The sequence below is a fragment of the Coenobita brevimanus genome, chromosome 24 (assembly GCF_032717465.1).
Source record: "Coenobita brevimanus isolate Jiangsu-jjx chromosome 24, ASM3271746v2, whole genome shotgun sequence".
Taxonomy (NCBI): domain Eukaryota; kingdom Metazoa; phylum Arthropoda; class Malacostraca; order Decapoda; family Coenobitidae; genus Coenobita; species Coenobita brevimanus.
Genome location: NC_136977.1, coordinates 57,292,724 through 57,313,503, shown reverse-complemented (window position 1 = coordinate 57,313,503; position 20,780 = coordinate 57,292,724).

The following is a 20,780-nucleotide window of genomic DNA, read 5'->3' as shown; positions in this document are numbered from 1 at the left end:
CCGCGTTTAATCCTATTTTCCTCGTCTCCCTTTCCTCTTTCATCCTCTGTATTTTCCATTCCATTCTCCCATTTTTTTTTTAATTCACAACCTCTTCTATTTCCTCCTCCTCCTCCTCCTCCTCCACTTATCTCCATTTCCATCTTATCCCCTCCCTACACCAAATTCTTTTCATTCTGTCTTCCTTCCTTCCGTTCTTCATCTTCTTAGTCTCCTACCTTCATCTTCACTTTTTCTTCTTCCTGGTCCTCTTCCTTATCTCCTCTCATCTCATATTCCTCTCCTTTCCTACTTACATTCTGTGTCCTCTTTCTTCTGTTCCCTTTTCCCCCTCTCCAAGCTTCACTCTATCCTCAACTCTCTCTCTCTCTCTCTCTCTCTCTCTCTCTCTCTCTCTCTCTCCTTTCTTTCTATCTTTTCCCTTCTCCTTCGTTCCTTCCTTCCTTCCTGCGTATCCCCTCTTCCATTATTCTCGCTCCCCCCGTAAATCAAACTTATCCACATAACCTTCCTTCCTCCTTCCAGCTTTCTTCCTCCTTTCGTCCCTTTCCTCCCTCCACTTCTAGGCGTCCTGTTTACCTTCCTCCCTCTATCCCTCCATCTCCAACATCCGTCCCTCTTTCCTTCCTTCTGTCTTTTTCTGCCATACTGCTCCCATTCCCTTCTTTATCATTCTCCTTCTCACCTTTCTTTCACCCTCTCTTATCTTTTTCCCTTCTTTCCTCTAGTCTTTTCCTTCCCTTTTATCTCTCTCCATCTCTCATCATTTTCTCAGTCTTTCCCTTTCCTTTCACCATTTTTCTTCCCCATTCGTCTCTCTCCCTCCCTCCCTCTTCTGCCCTTCTCTTCCCTTCCTTCCTCCATTCTCATCTTTCCCCTTGATCTTCTCTCCCCTCATTCTTCTCTCCCTCTCTCCCTTCTTTCCTCCCTTGCTTCCTCCATTCTCTCCTCCTCATTTCTCCCTCCTTCCTCCATTCTCTCTCCCCTTCATTCTCTCCTTTCCTCCTCCTCCTATATATTCATCCACCCCCAACCTAGGCCATTCTTTTCGTATCAATTCTTATTCATGGCAGCATTGTCGAGAGAGAGAGAGAGAGAGAGAGAGAGAGAGAGAGAGAGAGAGAGAGAGAAGGAAGTACTTAAGAATACAAAACACAATAAGACAAGGCTAGCAAAAAGGAAGAGGAAGTGAAGATAGAGGAAAGGAAAGAGGTGTTAGGCAGAGGAAAGTGGTAGAAGGGAAAGCGATGGGAGAGAGAGAGGGAGGAGGGGAGGAGGTATGGAGAGTCAATATTTCACTACCCTCCCTCACCAACCTCTCCCTCCCTCCCTCCCTCTCTACTGTATCTCCCTCCCTCCATTCTCTCTCTCTCTCTCTCTCTCTGTCTGTCTCTGTCTGTCTGTCTGTCTCTCTCTCTCTCTCTCTCTCTCTCTCTCACTCTCACACACACACACACACACACACACACACAATCACCCCACTTCTATACTTCTCCCTACCTCCTTTTCTCCCTATTTCTCTCCTTTCATTCCTCCTTTCTCCTTCTTTAGCTATCTCAAACACATCTCTCTCTCTCCCTCCCTCTCTCTCTCTCTCTCTCAAATAACAATACCAATCACCACAATAACCTGCTACCATCGCCATAAGGGGCATAATTATCGATAGCCAATATCATTAGAGAAAGTGAAATGATAGCACTACAGGCACTAAAGATAATGAGAGAAAGACGATAAAATTGAGAGAGAGAGAGAGAGAGAGAGAGAGAGAGAGAGAGAGAGAGAGAGAGAGAGAGAGAGAGAGAGAGAGAGAGAGAGAGTGCTGATTTTAACCGTTTCACTACGAATCTGTCCCACCTCTCTCTCTCTCTCTCTCTCTCTCTCTCTCTCTCATATATGCATCAGTCAACCTTTCTTTTTACCTCATTATTCATCTCTCTCTTTCTCTCTCTCTCTCTCTGACCCTTTCCTTCCGATGCCCTAATTTTTACTTTTACACCTGGGAACTCCTGACGATTTTTTTTTTCCAACGCAGGATGAACGTCGCTTTGGGATTAATAAAGGCCGTATCTAAGTCCAGCCCATCCTGTTTAGTTGTCTGTCCTGGGAAAAGCAAACGCGTTATCGGAATTAATGGGTAAAAAAAATGGGGAGTTTATTTTCTTCATTACGAGGATGGGAGACGGAAGAATGAGGAAGGGAATGGAAGGGTGAGGCAGGAAAGGGTGAGGAAGGGAAAGGGTGAGGCAGGGAAGGGGTTAGGTAGGAAGAGGTGAGGCAGGGGTGAGCAAGGAAAGAGTGAGGTAGGGATGAGCAGGGAAAGGGTGAGGCAGCAAAAGATGAGGCAGGGAAGGGGTGAGGCAGGGAAAGGGGTTGATGTAGGGATGAGGTGAACCAGGGAAGGAATGAGGTAGGAAAGGAGTGAGGCAGGGAAGGAGTGAGGCAGGGAAAGGGTGAGGGAGGGAAGGGGTGAGGAAGGGAAGGGGTGAGGCAGCGAAAGTGTAAGGCAGGAAGAGGTGAGGCAGGGAAAGTGAGGGGCGAGACAGAAGGCAATGAAAGGTGAAGACAGTGAGGTAGGGAAGAGGCAGAAGGAAAGGAGATGAACTTTGGACAGGAAGGTTAGGCAGGAGATGGGAGATGACTCACAGACAGGAAGCGAGTGAGGCAACGGGAAAGAGTGGAAAGGCCAAAATGGGTAAGGCAGGAAAAGGTGAGATGAGACAGAAGCAGGAAGGTGAGGCATAAGAGAAGAATGAAGGCAGGAACAGGTGAAAGGTGAAACAGGGGAGGGTAAGGCAGGGGATGGTTAAGCAGGGAGGGTAAGGCACAGAAGGGTGAGGCACAGAAGGGTGAGGCAGAGGAAAGTGAGGCAAGGGGAGGTAGAGCAGGGATGAATGAAGTAAGGCAGAGGGAGGGGAGGGGAGGGGTGAGAGGGCAGGTGGCGGCGACAGGTGTGTTGGACACGTGCATCAACGTACACATGTGCTGACTTGCCGTACACACACACACACACACACACACACACACACACACACACACACACACACACACAAAACCATGAAAAACTCACAGACACAATTTCTCTCTCTCTCTCTCATTCCCTCCACCTTACTCACTTCCTGTTATTCAAGTACCTACAAAATGACACAACTTCCTTCCATCCCATCTTACATACCCACATTTTTGAGAGAGAGAGAGAGAGAGAGAGAGAGAGAGAGAGAGAGAGAGAGAGAGAGAGAGAGAGAGAGAGAGAGAGAGAATCGTAAATGCTGAGTTGTAACAATGGCTTAACGCTAGAATATGGTGCTAGTCACGAAGAAGTGCTACTGAATGTCTGCAGTTCCGTAGTACTGCCTTCTTCTATCCAGATCCTAAAAAAAGTGTGATTAAACTACTAGAATACGACAAGGATAGGATAGAAGGCTCTCCCCCGCCCACCAAACCCTCCTAACAATTTCCATGCCTTAAGCCAGGAGTGAATATGTAAAATACTCATGGGTATTTTATATGTATTCACCTATATTTAACCATCCATTCATACATACATCTATTTATCCATCTATTCATCTATCTATCTGTTTCGATATTACATGGCTAGTATTTATAACGATGCCACAGAGTGGAGTGAAAAATAATGACAATATGCCTGTACAGAATCAGTGGAAGGGCCTGTCATTCCACTGCATAAATACAATACATACTGATACCCACCTCATTGCCAGCCTCTCCAGACACAAAAAGAGAGAGAGGCCAAAACAAAGGCATTCTTGGATTAACTTGAGACACAGGCCAGAATCCCTTCGTTGTATTATAGTTGTTCAGACCAGGTGAATGTGTGATAATGACGATTAAGATTGATAGCAGTTGTAGTCATAGTTTGGAAATTTTACTGCTGATAAACGATAATCATCATCATCATCATCATCATCTAATCCTGTTTTGTCCCACGAGGATCGTAAAAGCCCGGTGCTATACCCCTTCTCAGGAAACATGAAGGAGAGAATTTTACAAAGCCTTTGCCAAAATCGGAACACGAGTGACCGTGTGAAGGATTAAAAGGTCCCCTCGGGATTCTGGACCTTCCTCCTTCCCTCTTCCGTTTTCTTTCCTCTACACACACACACACACACACACACACACACACACACACACACACACACACACACACACGACGCTTAAATAATAAAACAATGTGTAGCCTCTATTTATCTGTCAGTGTCCTGATATCGGTCCATATGAGGAGGGATGGAGGATGGGAGTGGCCCGGGTCGGAATGTGGGGAGGGGTTGGGTAAGGAAGCAATGAAATAGCCATGAAAGATGAAGAAAAATTATTTTATTTTATTTTATTGTTTTATTACTATTCTTTATGAAAAAACATAAACTGATTTACAATAGTATTACTGATCGAAGGATCAACAGTAGAATTTCCTTTATAAATATTCATTATATTCTAAAATTTACATTGAAAATACAATCTCTCTCTCTCTCTCTCTATCACTCGATATTCATGTCTCCCTCATCTAAACCTTCTTCTTCACTGGTGGAATCCCCCTCCCCCCATCCCGTTAATCCGATCCCTCCTCTTCCCTAGGCTACTCAGCTATCACTATGAAAAAACATACACACACACACACACACACACACACACACACACGACGCTTAAGTAATAAAACAATGTGAAGCCTCTATTTATCTATCAGTGCCCAGCAGGGGTGCACCAAGGAATTTTCTAAGGGGGGGTCCCCATTTGCCAGTTTCCTGAAGTTTACATATAAGTTTTATAGTTCTAAGTTGTATATATATATATATATATATATATATATATATATATATATATATATATATATATATATATTATGATAGATTGATAGATTTTTTGGTAGGTCGTCAGTTATTTAAAAAAACGTGTTTGTGTGTGTGTGTGTGAGTGTGTGTGTGGTGTGTGTGTGTGTGTGTGTGTGTGTGTGTGTGTGTGTGTGTGTGTGTGTGTGTGTGTGTGTGTGTGTGTGTGTGTGTGTGTGTGCAAATGTTGTGTATGTGGGGATGGATAGGAAGGCAGGAAGGATGATGTTTTGAGTTCAGGGGGGATGGGTCTGCATGCTAGAGAGAGAGAGAGAGGTGAGGAGTGACCACTTTTCCCCTGGGAATGACCAGCCCCCCCCCCTCTCTCTCTCTCTCTCTCTCTCTCTCTCTCTCTCTCTCTCAAGGTTCTGTAGTAGTGAATAATAATGTCAATGCAAAGTATAACTTAACTGTGATATAAGTATTATAAAATAAATAAAACACTGGACGTCAGCATGTGGAACTGTCATTAATTCCCTGTGGGCCAATTAACGTTCACCTTCATACATGTCTACACCCTTCCGCCACAATATTCGCCATGGATTCCAAAATAATTCTCCTCATCTTTACTTTCCAATACAAAGCATACCATTAGTCATGATAATGATTGCACACACACACACACACACACACACACACACACACACACACACACACACACACAAGAGAGAGAGAGAGAGAGAGAGAGAGAGAGAGGGTAGATGGGGGAGGGAGGAGGGAGACAAGAAAGGACGGAAGCAGAGGTTTAGAGAGTCAGTCAGGAGGTGCTGTGATCTGAGATGCCAACTTACAAATTCTTGATGACAGGCGAATCAAGCTCAAAAAAAAAAAAAAAAGTAAAATAAAAGGAATAATATGCTATTAAATCTAAATATACAACGAATAACTGGTCCAATATTTTTCGTTTATTTTTAGCGCTTTGTAACAAAAAAAAAAAAAAAAAAAAAAAAAGTTGCATCCAAAAACAGGAACCACAGTTCATATTGACCTGTGAGCATAGCGAGTCACTTATACCCATTCATTGATTTTTTGTGTGTGTGTGTGTGTGTGTGTGTGTGTGTGTGTGTGTGTGTGTGTGTGTGTGTGTGTGCCTCTTGGCCTCAGGCCTTGTCCCTGGCCAGCCTGTATTCCCACAGGTCGTTAAATCAGATGCCTTCGGCCTTTGACAGTGACTTTGGAGTAAAATAGACGATATTCTACATTCGTTTTTCCTGAGACAGACTATAGGCAAATTGGTCCTGATTTTAAAGACGAGAGTGACCGGCCTCACTCATCCCTGAATGGCATTACGTGAGCAAAAAACCCCAACCACCTCTTGGATATAAACATGCACAGGCTCAATCCAACTGGAGCGCCTTAATTGCCCACAAAACCACCAAGCGCAATAATTTGGTTATATGGTTACCACCCAGCATAGTAAATAGCTTCCTGGTGTACAGGAAACCATTTAGCATGTTACTCAGTGTAGAGTCACCCACAGACAGAAGGAAGAGAAAAGAAAGAAGGAAATAAAGACAGAAGAGGAAGGAAGGAAAGAAGAAAGGAAGAGACGAAAGGCCATTCACCGGAAAGAAGCACTACATCGAGTGGGTGGCTCAATCGGTAGAGAGTTGGCCTGCAGTCCTGAAGGACCCGGGTTCAAATCCCGCTGAGGCAGGGAACAGTTTAAGGATTTGAATTTCATAAAATCAGACTTTACTGATCTACCAGATGACCCGCCGACATGTCGTAAAAATACCCCCGCTAATACCAATACATCAGTCCTATATGAGACAGCCCTAGCATGTATTCAGTATGGACGATGGGTGTTAGCGCCGAAGTGGTGACATGTAGAGGCGTGCAGTATGTAGGAGGACTACTAGGCCTTGAAATCAGGCTGTGAAGCCTATGCCCAGAGTCGGTCATATAAAAAAAAAATAATAATAATAATAATCTATCTATCTATATACCTAGGCTGCTTCCCCCAAGGAAAGGGAGGTAGCCGAGACAGGACGACACACTCTCCATTTACTCATCCATTTAAACACATTCATTCACATCTTAGCCCCAAAGGGGAGAACGGACAGATCCTCACCGCACCACACCGCACAAGGGTCAACTGCGCAATGCAATCAGTGACATCCGCAGCAGGGCCCGACAGCAGAACTGGTTTACCCCTGCCACATCATAACATACCCATCCCCTTACCCGCACCTGACCTGACTAGCTGATCAGACCAAATGCGGGAGAATATCCCCTCAGGGCTGCGTCATCACTTATTTATTCACAATTTCTCTCCATTTATTTCTGTCACGCACAGCCACTCTTCCTTGCTCAACAGACATCCCTCTCGCATCCAGCGCTCTCTTCACACTATCCATCCATCCTATTCGTGGTCTTCCTCTCAGCCTTACACCTCTCACATCAGATCTAGTTATCTTTTTCACCAATCGCTCATTATCCATTCTCTCCATATGCCCAAACCATCGCAACACCCTCTGCTCAACTCTACCAGCCATCTCCTGAACAACTCCAGTTCTCCTTCGCACTTCATCATTTCGCACCCGATCCATACGCGTCATTCCACACATACTCCTCAGACACCTCATCTCCATTACATTCAAACTTTCCTCTCTGCTACACCCATATTCCATGTTTCAGCCCCATATAACGCATTCGGTACCACAACACCCTCATACAGCCTTCTCTTTACATCCATTCTAAGCGAACGACATCTAAAAACATTTATCATTCCTCCCAGCACCTTTCCTACTTCTTTTATTCTAAACTTCACTTCTGCATCTATTCTTCCATCCACAGCAACATGTGACCCTAGATATTTAAAACAATCTACCTCCTCAAGCAACTCACCATTCAAAACTATATTCATCCCCCTACCATCTATCAACCTCGTACACTTCATCACTTTACTCTTATTCTCATTTACTTTCAAATTCCTCCTTTCACACACCCTTCCAAACTCCTCTACCAACTGTCTCAATCTCTCCTCTGAATCGGTCACCAGTGCAGTATCATCTGCAAACAGCAGCTGCTTCAGATTCCAATCTCCACCATCAACATTTACCAGACTCAGACCACCTAAAACTCTTGCATTCACCTCCCTTACAACACCATCCATGTAAATATTAAACAACCAAGGTGACATCACACATCCCTGTCGCAGCCCCACTCTCACGGGAAACCAATCACTCACAGCATTTCCCACTCTTACACATGCTCTACTATTTACATAAAAACTTTTCACCCCTTTTAGTAACCTACCATCAAGTCCATACAATCTTAAAACAGTCCACAAAGCCTCCCTATCAATTCTATCATACGCTTTCTCTAAATCCATAAATGCCCAAAACACATCCTTGCCTTTCGCTAAATACTTTTCACACACTTGTCTCACAGCAAACACCTGATCAACGCATCCCCTCCCTCTCCTAAAGCCACACTGCTCATCACTAATCACTCCCTCTGTACCCTCTCTAACTCTCATAATTAACACTCTACCATACACCTTACCTACAACACTCAACAGACTTATACCCCTAAAGCTAGTACATTCATACTTATCACCCTTGCCTTTATACAACGGGACCACACAAGCACTTGCCCAGTCAATTGGCACCATACCTTTCTCAAAGCACACATTCAACAATCTTACTAACCAGTCAACAATAGTCACTCCACCACCCTTCAGGCATTCCACAGCACACCCATCCATACCTGCAGCTTTCCCTGTTTTCATCTCCTTTACTGCCTTCTCCACTTCCTCCTTCGTGATCAAGGAATCATTCAACTCTCCCAACACATTTATTCCTTGCACCCTTCCATCCGCCACAACCTCAGCCACCCTTTCCTCCTCTACATTTAATAATCTTTCAAAATACTCTGCCCATCTCTTCCTTACTGCATCCATCTCAATTAACATCCCTCCATCCTCTGCTTTTACTCGTTCTTCCTTCCCAGACTCTCCCTTTCGCACCCTTTTCACCTCCTTCCAAAACATTTTCTTATTCTGTTGAAAATTCTCTGTCAGCCGCCTACCCCACCTCTCATCTGCTGCCACTTTAGCATCACGCACAGCCCTTCTCGCTCTATTCCTCTTTTCCTTATACCTTTCATATGACATCTCATCCTTCCTCTGCAGCCACACTTCATATGCCCGTCTCTTCTCGGCCACAGCCATACTTACTTCCTCACACCACCATTCACTTCCTTTTCTTACACCACCACCCACACGTCTCACACCACACACCTCTTCTGCATGCCCCACCACAGCACTCTTAAACAACTGCCATTCCTCCTCCACGCTGCCATTTTCCCGATCTTTCACTGCGTTCCACTCATCTTTCAATTTCTCCTGATACTCTATCTTTTTCTCTCTTTTATCCAACTCACTCACTTTCAAAACCTCCCTGCCACACCTAACCCTCCTAGCTCTCACCCATCTCTTACCTACTCTTAACTTTCCCTCCACCAGGTAGTGGTCAGACATACCTCCACCCTCCCCTCTCAGAACTCTCACATCCAACAATCTTCCTATTACATTCCTAGACACAACCACATAGTCCATCAAAGCTCTATCAACAACCCTTCCACCCACCTGTCTCACCCATGTATACTTATAAATATCTTTCTTCTCAAACAGCGTATTCCCAATCACCATCTCTCGCTCAACACACATCGCTATCATTCGTTCCCCATTTTTATTTCTTCCAGGCACACCATGCATACCAACTACGCCTTCAACTGCTACATTTCCCACTCTAGCATTCAGATCTCCCATCATTACCACATTCACATTCGCTCCAAAACTCTGCAGACACTCATCAACATCATTCCAGAAAGACTCCCTCTCTTGTTCATCCCTTTCACTACCAGGCCCATATGCACTCACAAACACCCACAACTCACGTTCAAATTTCGCTTTCACCCACATCAGTCTCGATGACACCTCCTTCCATTCAATCACACACTGCTGTACTTCCGGACTCACTAACAAGGCCACACCTTCTCTTGCCCTTCCTCTATCAACACCTGACAATCTTCCGTTCACACTTCCAAACATAGATTCCCCCTTCCCTTTCATCTTCGTTTCACTCAAAGCTAACACATCCAACTTTCTTCTCACAAACATTCTCCCAATCTCCTCCCTTTTTAGCCTCAATCGTACTACATCCACGCACATTCATAGACCCAATCTTCAGGGTACGGGGATAACTCCATCCCCCATCCCTTTCTCTGGCCTGTCTCTTTTTAGGAACTAAAAAACAGAGGAGGGGGTCCCTAGTCCCCTCACCCCGCCCCTTTTAGTCGCCTTTTACGACACGCAGGGAATACGGTGGCAGTATTCTTCCTAACACAATAATAATAATAATAATAATAATAAAAAATAAAATCAAGTATATACATCCAGGTGCTCAATAATTTCACAATGAACTTTAATGCTGTTCGTGTTTTTTTTCTTAGGCAAATATTTCTTAGTGTGTAGTTCATTTCGTATATTGTATAAAGTTCCTTATTCATGGTGTATTGATAAAATGAAGCATACATACTCATGAAAATTTACGAGATTATTTCCAAACGCCTCGTCCTCTTATTCGAAATTTAAGAAGGGAAAAAGTCCATCTATCCATCATCCAATCTATTTTATGTCCACTCAAGAGGGTAGGGGACCAGGGCTAGGCTGAATGCTCTAAACAGTTATTTCACTAATCAATTGCACATAAAGACACTGAGTTGTTTACGAGTCTGAGGGAAGCCAACTGGACGGGATAGACCGGATTGGGAACTGTACAAAAAGACACTGTTCACGAAGGATAGCCAATGGATTTACGAGTCTGAGGGTAGCCAAGTAAAAGGGATGGAGGGATAGGGGGGAGGCTAGACGGGTGGCACTCCATCAACCCCTATCCTGCTGTAGCCACCTCGTATATGGGCAGTTTTCGCCTTCATCACCACAGCCTATAAATTATGTGCGTCAGGCTCCACAGAGAGGTATGGGGGAGGCCGGGCTAATCCGCAGTTAAAGATTAAATCCCACAGTAAATCGCCGACACACGAGAGATGGGCCCCTCCTACCCCATTCTCACCTGCCCACCCACCGATTCACCTCCCCCCGTCCCCCCTTCCAGATCACATCCCCTCCCCCCTCCTCGATTTTCCCTCCCCCTTTCCATATCACCTCCCCCTCCCCCACTAAAATCCCTCCCCCTCCCCCCTTGATTCCCTCCCCCCTCCCACTAGATTCCCCCTCCCCACTCCTTCCGCCCTCAACCCCCAGGCGACCTCTCATATCCCCCTCATCACCGTCATCCCCAGGTCATTTTTTCGGATCAATTTTCCCCTTCGTACCACAAAATTAGATTATTAAAGAAAAAAAAATTAATAGGAACCTCAAAAATGGAATTATATGATGATTAAATTAGCCCCTTAATTAATCGCACACTCAGGTAAATTTCTCAGGTGAGCTGCTCTCTCTGAAGATTATTAACAGGTCATAAGAAAATGCAATTTATTTGTTATCAATCTATCTATCTATCTATCCATCCATCCATCCATACAGGATAGAACTAGAAATAATGGTTTCAAACTAGAAAAATTCCGTTTCAGTAAGGAAATCGGTAGAAATTGGTTTGGTAATAGAGTAGTAGACGAATGTAGTAAAGTAGTTGCTGCCTCTTCCACTGAGAGTTTCAAGCATAGGCTAGATAAGCATATGACAAATAAGGGGTGGATATAAAATAAAGAAAATCTTATAACCAATACTAATTCATAATTTTTCCTTTTCAGGTTACACTATGATAGTCTCTATTCTCCTTTCACACTTTCCTGTAAAATGTCCACGCCAGTTTTTCTATACGGCGTGGTGTTCTTTCTGACTTTTTCCTGCCGGCTTCCGCTGGAGGGTTTGGAGGGCGGGGGAGAGCCTTCTTCTTTGCTATCCTTATCTCATTCTAGTAGTTCAGTTACTCTTCTAGGAGCTGCCTAGCATGGGCCAACCGGCCTACTGCAGTTATCCTCTCTTCTTATGTTCTTATGTAACCATCCATCCATCTCTCTATCCATCCATCCATCTCTCTATCCATTCATCCAACCATCCATCCATCTACCCACCCATCCATCCATCCATCTAACCATCCATCCATCCATCCACCCATCCATCTATCTACCCGTCCATCCATCCATCCGTCCATCCACCCAAAAACTAAAGAAAAAAAAAACTTCACGGTGATAAAAATAGCTTTCTCAGTATCCTCATTTCAAGGTATTTTCTGTGATATATTTCTCTTTCTACAGGTAAGCTGGAACTCAATTTATTCACAAGTCGCGTGAAAGTACAGCATGTTCATCGGTACTGCCACAAGATCCTCAGAACAGGATTATAAGAGAGAGAGAGAGAGAGAGAGAGAGACTGTTTCCTCATTTCCCTCACTCTAAACGAAATTTCTTTGGTCTGTCTCTCTCTTTAAAAGGCACCAGGAATATTATTTTTATTTATTTACCCATTTATTTATTTATTAATTTTCACACTCTGCAAGGAAATAAAGCCACAGGAACCTAAATAAAAACAGGAACTTAAAAAAACAGGCAAAATAAAAAGAAAAATACCCAAACCCTAAAAAGAAACAAGACTTTTAAATATTCGCCAAAACCAAAAATCTTCAAAGTCGTATGGACCTTAAAAATATGGCGCCCGTCGGTCCTTCTCACGGCTGTACGCGAAAATCTGACCTGAGCCGACCCAAGGGCAAATATTTATAGAGATTCTGAACAGTGAACAAGTCTCCACATCGGGTAAGTCGGCAATCTCGTTAGGTCGAATTTTTCACTTTAATATTCATTGAGATTTGGTTGTAATGTGTTTGGTTTAGCTATATTGGTGAAGAAAAGGTGCCAAAAATAGTCTAATATATTTTTTCTTTCCTTCCTTCTTTCTAATTTGGCTCAAGAAAGTTGATAATTGCGACCCGTGACCCTATACCAGCTTATAAACAAGAGGACAAAGGGGGACACTGGAGATAGCTGACCGCGCTCAGGTATGCGCCAAATTCTGACCTGGGCATACCTGACCTGACCCCTCACCTGACCCCTGTGACCCCCATCCTCTTAGGCCTACCCTCGCCCTGCCCTACCGCCGACTATCGTGGATTAAGATAACATTACAACATTTTTATCAATCTGCAAAATAGTGTGTCCAGGTTATGCATATGGCGATGAGATGGAGGGGTGGAATGGGGAGGTATATGAGGGGTGTGTGAGCTGAGGGAGAGCAGCGAAATGGTGAGGGACAGGGCGACAGGGAGGCGATTTGTTTGTGACCACCCCTTACGGGATTAAGGCGTCTGACAATAGATACATGGGCAGACAGAATTGTAATCCAGAAAATAACTATAGGAAATATATATCGGTGTTTAATGGAAGAAACTTACTAAATGGGTTTATATAGTTTGTCTTTTATGCATACTTATTATATGTTCTAATTATAGTGTCTGCCTCCAATACAGCATCATTAAACTCTACCCTTGATGCATACTGATTTAATGGTCTTCCAGTTTACCTGTCATGCATGCTAATTAAACGGTTCAATCTACTGCCTACCTTTCATGCATATTACCTGCTTCTACCTGTCTACCTTTCACGAATACCGTCCTTATCAAATGGCCTCTACATGCTATCTAATTTCCATGGATAGGTTTAATTTCATCTACTATCTACAACATACATTAATTATTACATGGGTCAATCTACCGTCTACCTTTCATCCACACGTTACCAGTAGTTTATCTACTCTCTATCTTTCATGGATTTTATGTCAGATCAATGAGGACATGATGGCCACAAAAACTGGTAGTGTTGGCATAGGGATGAGGTTGGTTGGGTGGACTGGGAAGGGTGCTGGTAGGAAGGGTAGTGGTGGTGTTGGTAGGAATGTATTGGTGGTGTTGGTAGGAGGGGTATTGATGGTGTTCGTAAAAATGGATGGTGGTGTTGGTAGAAGGGGTACTGGTGGTGTTAGTAGGAAGGACATTGGTGGTGTTGGTAGGAAGGTACTGGTGGTGTTGGTATGAAGGGTGCTGGTTGTGTTAGTAAGAAGGGCATTGATAGAGTTGGTAGGAGGGGTATTGGTGGTAATGGCAGTGTTAGAAGTGGCGCTGGTATGGAAGAAGGGGTTTTGGTGCTGTTGGTAGTGTTAGTAGTGGTGTTGGTAGGACGGGAGATAATGGTGGTGTTGGTAGGAAGAGGGAAGATTTGGTGGCACTATGTAAAAGTCTATCTGCCCTCTTACTATCGAATTATATGACACAGGAATTTCAATAAGCATTTACTGGTTAGAAAAATGCTAGATGGTATGGAGGAGACAGGGAAGGGGTCAGGGTTGGTGCTGGGTAGAAGAGGAGGAATATAAGGCAGTATGAGGGGTGGGGGAAGGGAAGATAAGGGGTGACTGGGTAGGGGAGGGGGGGAAAGGGATGGGAAGAGACAAGGTTGGAGGGAAGGGGGAATGGAGAGGCAGAGGTGAGAATGGGTCCAGGTGAGAGGAAGGAAATGGTGTAAATGGAGAAGCTGGAAGGGGAGGGGAGGGAAGGGGGAGGCACAGTAGGGGAGGGGAGGGGGAGGCAAAGTAAGGGAGGGGAGGGGAGGGGAGGAGAGAGGGGGAGGGAAGAAAGGGTCCTGGGCAGTGGAAGGAAATGAGACACAGAGGAGGAGGGAGGGATATGACTGAGGGTCCAGAGGAAAGGAAGGAAGAGAAGGCCAACGAGGAAAGAAGAGGAAGAGGAGGAAAGGGATAGGGAAGGGGAAAATGCAAAGATGTAGGAGAGGGGAAGAAAGTGGGAAGAGAGAAGGGAAGGGAGTGAGGGGGGAGAGATGGGAAAGGGAGTGAAATGGAGGGGAAGGTAAGATAGTGATGGAGTGGGAGGATAATGATGGTGTCCTGTGTAGAGGAGGGAAGGGGAGTGGGGGGGAAAGGCAGCAGGGAGGGAGAGATGGGTAGGGGTGAAAATAATGGGGTGGGGGGAGCTGGGAGATGATAGGGCAAATGGGGAGGAGGGGAGGAGGGGAAGCGAGGGAAGGGGCAATTAAAAAGATACAGAAAGAAAAGTGAGAGGAGGAAGGAGTGGTCAGAGAGGAGGGTAGAGGAGAGGAGAGGAGGAAGGAGAGAGAATAGATGGAGGGGTGATGAGATACGCTTCGGAGGGGAGGGGAAGATAGTAGAGGGGGAGAGGGAGGGGAAGGTGAGAAATGGTTCTAGGGAAGAGGGGGAGGGAGGGAGGGGTCAGTCGAGAAGGTAGATGAGAGAATGGGAGGGGTAGATAGTGAGGGACGGGAAGAAAGGGTTCAGGGGAGGGGGAGGGGGAGGGGGAGGGGGAGGGGGAGGGGGAGGGGAGAGGGGAGGGGAAGGGGGAGGAGTCAGCCAGCGGTCAGCACATTCCTAGACTTCCTCAGCACGGCGTGTTGCAAATGCCACACACACACACACACACACACACACACACACACACACACACACACACACACACACACACACACACACACACACACACACACACACACACCCCCCCACACACACACAAAAACAAGCACCCTCCACACACACACTTTATCTCACACTCCCAACACTCCACACACACACACAAAAATCTCTTACTAATGAATCATACTAATCTTACGTGTGAATCATGTAAACAATCCTTATTTACTGTGATTCACCTGAGCACTTGACAAAAAAAAAAAACTAGCATACTCATGAATCATATACTCAAAAAAAAAAAAAACTTCCCTAATTAAGATTCCTATAAAGTCTTTCTTACCTGTGATTCACCTGAGTATTTTATTTATAGATCAAAAATTTTTCTTACTATTTATCACTGTAAAAAAAAAAGTTACTTATGGATGATCTGAGTAATTTACATATATTTCTCTCTCTCTCTCTCTCTCTCTCTCTCTCTCTCTCTAATCACACTCCAAGCAAAGCCAAACCCCCCTTACCTGTGAAGCATCTGATCACCTTAACACACCTTTCTCACCTGTAATCACCTCCACAAACCTCTCCCACCTGCCCATTAATTAAATCCTCTCATCCTTAAGCAAGAGAAATTATTCGTAAGTAAAATATAAATATCTAGTAAATAAAGACAATAAAGATCGTACGAAATTCTTCCTAAAAATAATGTTAGTAAAAATAAATAAAACACAAACACAGCGAAATTAATAAAACGAAATGTGGAAGAAGGATGAAAATAAACATGATAAAAAGGTGAATAAAGACAAAATTATCAAGAAATAAGTGAAAAAAAATGGAGAGATGGGAATAAAGGCCAACAGAAGGGTCACAAAAATAGATAGATAGATAGACAGATACATAGATAGATAGATAGACAGACAGATAGATATGGAGAAAATCTATATGTACTGAGAATGAAAAGAGTATGAAGGGCAGTGTGGGGATGGGTGACGTCCTCTCCCCAGCTAGCAAGGGTGGGTGACGTTCTCTCCGCAGCCTCCCTCAGTACACGGGGACCACATTCCACTCATTCCACCGCCTCGCACCCGTCCATTCCTCAGATAAACATCGGAACGCGAGCAACTATATCCGGACACACACACACGGCTATATTCGCCCACATATACATACATACACACACGCACACACACGCAGATATACACACATACACTGGTAAAGACATGCGCACATATTCACATACTCAAAGCTGTACGCATACAAACATATGTAAGCACACACACATAGATACTCCACTATGTTCATCTACACACACACACACACACACACACACACACACACACACACACAAAGTTGGAAGGTAAGATAACATGAAAAGTAGTGATAAATCCTTTCTTGATATCGCCCTGTTTGTTTAGGGGTATGATTCTGGTTTTGGATGCGAGAGGTTCCGGGTTCGAGTCCCGGACAGGCCCTGGTATATTTTGAGACTTAAGAAGGGAGGATTACTGCAATAGGTCAGTTGCTCCAGGCTAGGCAGCTTCTACAAGAGTGGCTATAGTACTACTGCAGAATAAGACAAGGATAGTAAAGAAAAAGGCTCTCCCCAACCCACCAAACCCTCCAGCTAAAACCGGCAGGAAAATGTGAGAAGGAACATCACACAGTATAGAAAAACTGGCATGAATATGTGATACGAAAGTGCGAAAGGAGAAAAAAATAATGAACTGAAACCTGAAAAGAGGTGGAGTAAATTATCAAGGAGACGCGGCTTAGTGACAAGATTTCTGCTTAATCTGACAAGTGTTAAGAACCTGATTAATGATAAGGGCTAGATAAGGAGTTTCGCAAGAATGTTTTGAACTCTTTACTATGAGGATTTTTTCCCCAAAGTTGATTAAAACCGTCTTGGAATGGAAAGAACGAAATTGAAGTCGTGACCATGGACCTGACGACACTGAAATACACATAAAAGCTAGAGAGGAGATTATAAGGCGCTCCAATAAAGATCGGCTACACAGACATACACAGAATACACAGAGAAACCAATGTAATGAGTTCAATTAAAGACATGGGTACACAGAAATACACAGAACTGCCACAGAAGCGAAACACAGTAAGAGAAGGGAAATACAGTAGAAGAGGCAAAATACAGCGAGAGACAAAATACAGAGAGAGGCAAAATACAGCAAGAGAAGCGAAATACAGTATGAGGCAAATTAGCATACAGTAAGACGCATAATACTGTAGGAGAAGCGAACTACAGTAAGAGAGGCAAAATACAATAAGAGGCAATATACAGTAAGTTCAATTAAGGAGGTAAGTAGGATGGTGTGTGTTGTCATCAAATAATGCGTTCGTGGGAGCGGGCAAAGAGTGTGTTCTCGCCAACTTAATTAACATCAAAGATTGGTTAATTACGAAGGGAATCACGCCTCGAGCACTACCAGACACTCCAGGCTTCCACACCACCTCCACACCACCCTTATACCGCTCTACACCACCTCCACACCACCCTTATACCGCTCTACACCACCTCCACACCACCTCTAAACCACTCTCTTGCCAAACCATATCAGCTTCATACCAGCCCTCACCATTTCAGGTCAGCACGATCACTTTCACACCACCTTCATACCAATCCACACCACCATAAAACCCTCCCTGTCGTCACACTAGTTAACACCACTATGTCAGCCCGTAATATCATCATACCAATCCACACCACAATACCAGCCCACACCATCATGATACCAACTTTCACCATCATTGATACCACCTCTACATCTTCGTTATACTAGGTTATATTACCGTACAAACTATCAACACCGTCACACCAACTCACTCAATCATATCACTTCCACACCATCATCATACCACATACTAATTCACTTTACCATGCTGCTTCCACATCACCGTCATTATCTACCCCCACCAACACCATATCAACCTACACAACCACCACATCAACTCACACTAGCCCCATACCAACACACACCACCTCCATGTCACACCACCACCACCACCTCCACACCACCGTCATTCCAACTCACTGATTCAACACCACGGCAAATTACTTCATCTCCAGCACACACCTACTCAGCATTACCCAGCTAAGCACAGCACTACTTTGCATCACCCACCTAACTCCGCTGCATACGTCTCCTAGTTACCCACCTAACTTACACATTCACCTAACCCACTCAACAAACTTCTCGTCGCCATTAACGTAACTCAGCACACAACCCCAAATCATTTACTTAACTCTAGTATTAACACATGACAGTAATTCACCCACTGTAACTCTTCCACACCTTTCGTAGTCATTCACCTCACTCTTGCACGTTTCCGGTATTCACTCATCTCCACTAAATACCTCTTTCACTCTTCAAGCGTAATTTTCAACATCATTATTGCAAGACGCACCTCATTAACTAAGGTCACTCTTCTAATAACCACATGCTTTTCCCATCCATCTCGAACGAATATCTCCCTCTCACTTTAGTCACAACACATCGCTACACTTTACACAACACCACTCCTTAACAAGCACTTCTTCACGTACCACTTTCCTAGGCACATATTCCACGGGCAAAATGGCACTTATATACCTAAAGTTACGATTATATTTTACATGCATTTTATAGCATGACCCGTAATTTTACTTTTTTGGGGGTAGGGATCTCTATATAGTTACCTGGGCAACCATCGTACACACACCTTACCCAACACGCATTTTTAGTGCACACACACTCACACACACACATACACACTCTCTCTCTCTCTCTCTCTCTCTCTCTCTCTCTTTCTCTCACCCCACACAAAACACACATACACACACATAAACACGCTTCACCCCCCCTACACACACACACACACACACACACACTTCCACACGCGCACCCCTATAAAACACACTTTACCCTATCAACTCGCGGACCACACACCGACTCCAATTTATAATAAAGGTGGGCAGCGAAACATCAGCTGTGGAGGGTCATCTCGGAGGCCCTCAAGGCAAGATATGGTGGGCGGAGGAATGGTGTTTATATATATTCACAGCCTGCTCTCCTGACGGGGCACTTTAGGAAGGAGGGCATGGGTCGTGAGGAAAGAGGTAAGGGGAGCGAGAATGGCGACTGGAGGTGGGGTTGACGAGGGTGAAATATGAACGAGATGGACGAGGTGAGATGAGATGTGAGAGACAGGAGGGAAAGGTGACTGAGATGGGAAAGATGAGGGGAAGGAAGGAAGGAAGGAAGGAAGGAGGATATGGACCACCTACTTCCTTACTTTCTGGAGAGGAGTTTTAAAAGGGAGGATCTTGGTACTGGAGGGGGTAAGTGGACTGAGAGTGGTACCTTGAACGGCGAGAGACGAAAAGGAAAACCTGGATGAGATGAAGGAGGTGCAGGTAAAAGAAGGACGATATAAGGAGTCTATTCTCAAGACAGGGCACCATGAGGGAGAACATGGGTGTCGAAGAAGATAGAGTGAGGTATGACAAGTGGTGTGGGAGACGAGGGGGAAATATTAATGAGATGGGAGAGGATGGAAAGAGGATATGGAAGACTTGCTCTCTGGAATGGATGTTTTAAAAGAGGGAATAAGGGTGGAAGAAGAGGTGAGTGGAGTAAGTGACGACTGAGATGGGAGGAACAAGAGAGATGGGTGAATGAAAAGGAGACTCTCAGAGAAAAGGATAGTATGAAAACTTCTCTCTGATTTTGTAAGAGAAAGGACGTGGGTGCTGGACGAGGTGAAGTGGAGTAAGTAGTGACTGTGTGAGAGGTGAGAAGGAATATATACTAAGATGGACGAGGGGGGGAAAATGTCTGAAAAGAAAAAATGAAAAACGAATGATGAATAACGTGAGAAGAGTGGAGAAAAGGGAGAGTGTAAAAAAAAAGGGCATATGTGGAAATGAAAGTGAAGAGACTGAATGGTGAAATGGACAGAAAAGGAGTGAGGGGGTGACAAGGGATTCGTGGAGTAGATGAAGGGAATGTGAGAAGGTAAAAATGACTAAATAATGTGAGAAAGGAGCGTGAGAGGTGAGGGAAGAATGTATCAAGTGGAAGAGGGGAATGTGAGGGGTAAGCATGACTTGGTGTTGTAGAAGGGGACAGCATTGGATGAGAGTAAGAGGGCAGAGTGGGAGAGATGGCAAGGAGTGGGTGACGTGGGAGAGACATGCTTAATACGTTAAGAGTACTGAGTAATATGGGAGAAAAAAGAGTGACAGGGAAATGTTGGAAAGGCAGAGTGAGAGGTGAGAGGCTGCCTGGGTATTGGGGAGAATATTGTGAAAGCGGAGAAAGATAGGTAAGAGTAGGTGAGTGTGGCTAAGGTAATACAGAAGAGTAATAGGTAAGAGTGAGCTAAAGTGAGTGTGCACAAAGTGAGAGGGGCAAAATAAGAGGTATCAATAAGTGAGCATGAGTGTGGGTAATGAGACAGAAGCAGGGTAAGAGTGAATCAGC